A 7,161-nucleotide genomic window follows, 5' to 3' on the forward strand; every position below is an offset into this window, starting at 1 on the left:
GGTAAAAATATATGAATTACACATCTGATTAAATTCAAGCAGTTATGCTATGGTACATTTTGAGAATTAATTATTTACAATCATTCATGTGACATAAGCATGTTTATTTAAATATTCGTCTTTAAAATGTAAACACCCCCACATCTAAAAACCACCAAACACGTGATATCATTTACTGCTTGTTTGGTGCCGCTACATGAAGCAGCTGTGAAATGGAGAGTAACAAACTGCCACTTGGGAAAAGAAAACTTACTGACTTTTTTAAGGGGTATTTTTCAATTTCATTCTTTCTACAATATTTACTCCATGTCAGGTTTTTTTATTCAACTTAAATTTCACATTTTTCATTATTATTGGCCCGGTTATGAAGAAGTGCTCAGAAAAAAGAAACCCTCATTTGAAGCTAGTAGCCCATATTTGAGGGAAGAATTTGGCAAGAAATCAAGTACATATTTGAGTTTGCACTCAAAAGATGGCCATCGGCTGTCAACTGCAACCAAAAACCAGACAGCACAGACAAAACCAGACAGACCACTATGGTTCTAGGTGGAAAAGTTACGCATTAACACGTATTCTTTCCCTGACATCGCCTGATACTTTGCCATCCTTTTGATGTTTTAACTAAAACAGTCTTAAACAGTCACTTAAACACTTTAAATATGTAAATAGCTGAATCTGACAGAAAGAACCCCCATCCTGCTCACCCCAACAACTGGGGACCCCCCAAAAGACTTGACTCAATTCGAGCACTGGTATAAGTCTAGACTTAAAGTCAATTTTTTTTCTCAGATAAAGGCAAAGAAGGCAGAGCAGATCTGGAGGCATCATTAATATACAGTGTTTTGGTGAACTGGGATGTTTGGATTCTTTCATCCCTCCACTCTCACATGTTTTCTCAAGTTTGTTGATGATGGTGTGTTTGGGACATCTTTTATCCCAGAGGTCCCTCATGTCTCTGTTACCTTCTGACTCTCACTTTTAGTTATGCTGCCATAGCTAGTCTTGCTTAAGTCCCTATTTACATCCTTTTTCGGATTTGCCTAATTCATCCCGAGCCGATACCTCTGGATGGAGTTCACTTTATTTATGAAGACCACTCTGTAAGCTGTGGATGGTTCCACAAGAACAACCAAAACATACTTAAAGGTACTTACAATTAATATCACGTCTGCTACAATGGCTTTGGACTGCAGATTGCATGAACAGTCCTGCATTTAAGCAAATCACTGAACAGTACACCTTAACAATGATAGAATTATAATAAATGGACATGTAATGAATAAATGGACATGCAGTGCCTCCTAGATGAGGATGGATTCCATTTGAGTCTGGTTCCTCATACTGTCTCATGGAGTTTTTGCTTGCCACAGTCACCACTGGCTCACTCATTAGGGGCAAATGTATAAGGAGCAAACTTATAGGCACAAAACTTATACATTTCAATTTCATAACCTCTTTATCTCTGTAAAGCTTCTTTGGGGCAATGTTAAAAGTGCTAAACAATTTACTGAACTGAATTGAATTGATGTTATAATATGAGACTTTGAAACAGGCAACACGAGGAAGTAAACAGGAAATAACTGATTATAACTTTGAAGACACAGACAGTGGAGGGTGTGTTTGGTGGGGGATGGGGGATGCTTGTGGTTGGAGGTTGAGTAGCACTGGCCTAGACTGTTATCAAGATTCATTCATCAAAATTCCTCCTCTAAAATATCAAACAAAAGATTGTTATCAGTAGTATTTGCAGTAGAGACATCATTGGTAATTTGTTCTGAAAGTATTATTCATTATTTCTCTGGTCAGAAGGAAGGAAGTAGGGTACCATACACACACACACACACACACACACACACACACACACACACACACACACACACACATACACATTCTCATATAAGTTTGATGCTGATTGACCCACAGTACCTTCATGATCTTGGACAGAAAAAGAAAACCAGAGGACACTGATATGAACACAGGGAGAACATGCAGAGAAACTCCACACAGACAACAACTGAAATCAGGAGAGTCATTGCTGCTGTTCATTAAGTCTGTTGCGGTTGCCAATGCTAAACATTAGATACATTTAGTTATGTAGAGACATAAGTGTGAAGTTTAAATGTGATATGAGATTTCTGTTTTGTTTTTTAAACCAGTGAGGCATGCGTTCATTACTTATGATCTGTAATCTCAGTTCAGCAGAAACAAAATCTCTTTAGCTTTTTTTTTTATTTATGTTTCATTTTGTCTTTTATTTATTCATTTATAATGTGTCCAATAAAAAGTATACACTCATTTCTGTAGTCTGGCAAAAAGCAGCAATTCATGTTTTTTAGGTATATAATTGTCTGGACCTCAGCTGGCGAGGAGGATTCATTTACTGGACCTTAAGCAATTTTAGTTGAAGACCCCTGCTATAAAGTAAAAGATATAAGTAAAAGATAAACAAACTGTGGAAAAAACTGAGCCATTAACAAGAAGAAGGCAAAGGTCATCATTTTCTCTGTTTCAGATGAGCTGTAGTTTTTAGACACCACTATGAATATTAATAAACAGGTGGTCTTTGAAACTCCAATAAAAAAAAAATCGCCATAAATAATTGATCGGTTTGAGCTTCATAGGGTTTGAGACAAATGAGAACTTCTGGCTATCTGATTTCTGTCTTGTAGTACATTCCCTTAACTGACATGAGTTACTGCATAGGTTATAAGGAGCACATTCTGAAGTTTAGAATTAAGTAAGTAATAAAACACAATAGAGTGTGCACTTATGGGAAAATAAACAAAAGGCCTGTGTGGGTCGAAGCCAATTATTTTTCCATAACCACACTTTCCACATAAACAAAAATCTTCTAAAACATTCATACTCACATTTATTATTCATGAAACCAGTTAGGACATATGTATATTTATATAAATATAATATATATTTATAAAATATGTATATATTTGTGCTGTCAAAATGAATGCATTAACACGAATAAATTTTAACGGCACTGATTATATTATTAACTTATTAAATTTGTGCATTTCTGTTTGACCATTTTTATTTAAAAATATAAATTAATAAATATAAAAGAGATTTTTATTTATTTATTTACAATGTTCTTTCTATACTCAGATAAAAAAAAAAACTAAATAAACTTTAATGAAAAAAATCCACCTTGATGCACACATCCGACATATTTTAATCAGTTGACAGCCCTATATATATATATATATATATATATAGATAGATAGATAGATAGATAGATAGATAGATAGATAGATAGATAGATAGATAGATAGATAGATAGATGCCTCACACCCGCGGTCAAACATGGAACATTGTTTTGTCATGTGGGAGTTTGGAAATTTATTCTATGTGAAAGGACTGCAGCTAATTGGAGCAAAAACCAATGACAATGACCCAAAGCATACACCCAAACTCTATAAGCATTACTAAGAGAGTAAACAATCAGATGGAGTGTAATCTATCATAGAATGACCTACCGAGGAACTGCACCTAAATCCTATTGAACTGTTCTGGGATGAACTGGATCACAAGGTTAGCATGAAATCTCAAACTAGTGAAGAAACCCTTTGACAATTTTCACAAGAGGCATGGCAAAGAATTTTAGCTGAATGTTTGGAGAAACAAACTGTCCGAATGCCGACGGTGTGTAAAGCTCGAGTTCCCGAAGGGGAACTCTGTTATACGTGCTAAGGGAGGATTTTGTGAATGAGATTAAAGTTAAACATCTGTATATTTATATATTTGTTTTGTCAAAGCAAATCTCCATTACCTTGTTGGGTGAGAATTAACAAAAGGAACGTGCATGTGTCTTTCATAAACGATATAAGACTAGGTGTCTCCAAACTTTTGACATATAATTATATTTGTAATTATAATTGATGTACAATTATTAGAACGCATAGCATGTTAGTATATATTGATAAGTTACTGAATGCTAAATGGTGGTGTTTATGTTTGTCATTCTGCAGTCCATTTTACTTACTGATGATGTAAAAAATTGGTTAATGCAGGTGGCTTTTGCATTTGGCTTATTTAAGAAATATTAATATACATGATGCATTTGATGTTATTTGGTAAAGCATGTTGTTATAAGATCTGCAGATGTCTCAATACTACATGTGTGTGTAATAACCTGTGCCAAATGTGCTAGATCCTCTCGCTAAAAAGGTCATCTAATACAACCTCTACGATCATTTTTAAAACACTGCAGTCTGTCTGCAAGGCAGCACTTTACATTCAGCAGTGATCAGTTCATGCTGAACGCTCAGGTCATTTTGGTCAAATGTCCTCCTGCTGGGAAAAGGCCTGTGTTTCGAGCACTGCTGAGAGAAATGTCCTTCCTTTATACCATGTGCGAATGGATTTCATACATTACAAATGTGTGCTTGTGTGTGTGTGTTTCCTCTAAATCTGATTGTCTGCCTGCCCACTGGCTCCTCTCTACCCATCCTTTTTTCCTCCAGGACGCTCCGAAGCGACTCTGATGCGAGCAGATTATTTTGAGACAGACTCCACAGCGAGAAACTCTCCAGGGGGGCACTCGCCATCGCAGACACAGCTGCATTGTTCCAGGGCTTTCTGGCATCTGCGTGACGTTTCAGAGCTGCCCACCTCCTCACCGCATGAGCGCCTGACTGCATTTCCCACTGGCACAAATAGATGAACAGATTTGTGCCTCGTAAACAAGGCTTGGGTTCCACTCAGCTTGTCTCTGAATTACATTTAATCAACTCCTGAATTCGAATGTCTCCTAACCGAGCCAAGCATCGGCCCCGTTCTTATTTTTGTATGATAATTGTTATGATGAACGTGGTAATAACAGCGGAGGGCATCATTAGTTTTATTAGTGCCATGATTACGAGTGTCGCCGACTCCCAACAACCTGTGACTCACTAACGATTTTCAATTTGGCGCCAAAAACAAAGATCTGGCTGAGCGGTGCTGCGGTTTGGTGTTTAATTTTCCATTGACTACATGCAGATCGGCGTAAAGTATTTAATCTCACGCTGCTTCCGTGCTATCATTCAAATGGCATTAGCGATGACACTGAGAGCGGCGTATAACAAGCAAAAAAAACAACAACCTGCGACTAGATATAACCTTTTTTGTCCACTCAGACCCACACAAGCTATACTTACACCCGGATATTGAGAGGAAATTACAGGATAAAATACCTACCCACTTCTCATAAGTACCGGCTCATGTGCAGTTCAGCGATCTGCCCTGTAGCATTCTGGCCCTGGATATCTACTCTTTCAATATAATGACACTTTTTCAATGTGTATATGCACGTAAACTTCCTTTCATCCTCTCCTCCACAGCAATCCATAATGTGTGTGTGTGTGTGTGTGTGTTGCAATGCATTACAATCAGCCGCTTATTCATTGCCTGCACATCCTCTTCTATAACCCCCAGGCCATATTCTGGCTACGCCCCAAAAGCTCTGAGGGGACAACAAGACATCACATAAGTCATTTCACATAAATAAACACACTGGAGAATCTGCCATCTCCAAGCTTATGAATAATAAATAAACAGCCCACTCTCTAGAGATCGAGTGAAAAAAATAACAAAGCCAGACACATTCGACTCTTTATAAAGACATTATCTAATGTGACGACTTAAAGAATTATAACACAAGGAACATCAGATTGATGCGGCATGAGATGCAGCGTCCATACAAAGCGTTGCTGTGGTATAAATGAAGTTTCCCATAATTCAAAGTATACAATTTAATTCAAATAAGAGTTAAAGGTAAGGAATAGATCACGATAGAATGTGGTATTAGAGCGTGATGTAAAGTTTTGAAGTATTATATTTTTTCCTATTGTACCACAACATTTGGTTTATTTCGATTACATTTTTGTTTTTATATAATGTGGTGGAAAAAAGTTCGTTCCTGTTATCACTAGTGGTGCACTTAGGCAAAGTATTTTACTTTCTCAAGTATCTGTACTTCATCAGCATCATTTTATTTTAGGCAACCTTCGATTCATTACAATTTATATTTTATTTTTTAACTCCACTAAATTTTGAAAACTCGTGGCTTTTAATTAATTGTGTTAATGAGAATCTGTCACGGGTTCCGTGGTGGTCTAGTGGTTAGGATGCGGCGCTCTCACCGATGCGGCCCGTGTTCGTTTCCCGGTCAGGGAACCAACCCCAGCCACTCTTTGTGCTGGTCCCAAGCCCGGATAAATAGGGAGGGTTGCGTTAGGAAGGGCATCCAGCGTAAAAACATGCCAAATCAAACATGCGGATGATCCGCTGTGGCGACCCCTAATGGGAGAAGCTGAAAGAAACTTTAATGAGAATCTATCACAGGATCACAAACGGAAACCTACGATCATGGTGAGAGTGTGGTATAAGGGTTCTCTTACTTGTAACAATATAAATTTCTCTACTTGAAAAGAGTTGACGAATAAAGCTTATAAAATATAGTTGCACATGGTATAAAATGTACAATATAAGGACAAAAGTATTGGAAAAACATGACTTTGCCAGCCATATGTGGTCCTTCACTAAACCTTTACTACAAATCTGGAGGCATACAATTGTGTTGGGTGTCTCTGGATGCATTAGTATGAAGTTTTCCCTTTACTTGGACTAGGAGACACAAACCTGTTCTAGCATGACAATGCACCTGTGCACAAAGCCAGTTCCATTAAGATATGCTTTACATAAGTTGTGTGGCCTGCTGCAGAGCTCTGACCCCAACCCTATTGAACATTTCAAAACGAGATAAATTGGAAAGCTGACTGCACCCCAGGCCTTCTCACCCTACATAGTACCTGACTACTAACACCCTTGTTGTGGCTCCACAAATCTCCATAAGTGCACTTCAAAATCTGGTGGAACATCTTCCCAGAAGAGGAAGTAGAGAGTTATTATAACAGCAAATAAATGTGGACCGGGATGATACATATGAATCTTCGAATGTCCATGAACTTTTGTCCATAAAATGCTGTTCTTTGAGATACTTTTGATTACATTTAAAAATAAGTAACTCATAAAAACATTAAACCTTTTACTTTGACTGGATTCTCATTAAAACAGTGCATTTGTACTATTACTCAAGTACAAGAATGATAAACTTCATCCAACACTGTTTACTATCTACATTAAAGTAGCTCTAAACACCCATTC

The sequence above is a fragment of the Silurus meridionalis genome, chromosome 17 (genome assembly GCF_014805685.1).
Source record: "Silurus meridionalis isolate SWU-2019-XX chromosome 17, ASM1480568v1, whole genome shotgun sequence".
Lineage (NCBI taxonomy): Eukaryota > Metazoa > Chordata > Actinopteri > Siluriformes > Siluridae > Silurus > Silurus meridionalis.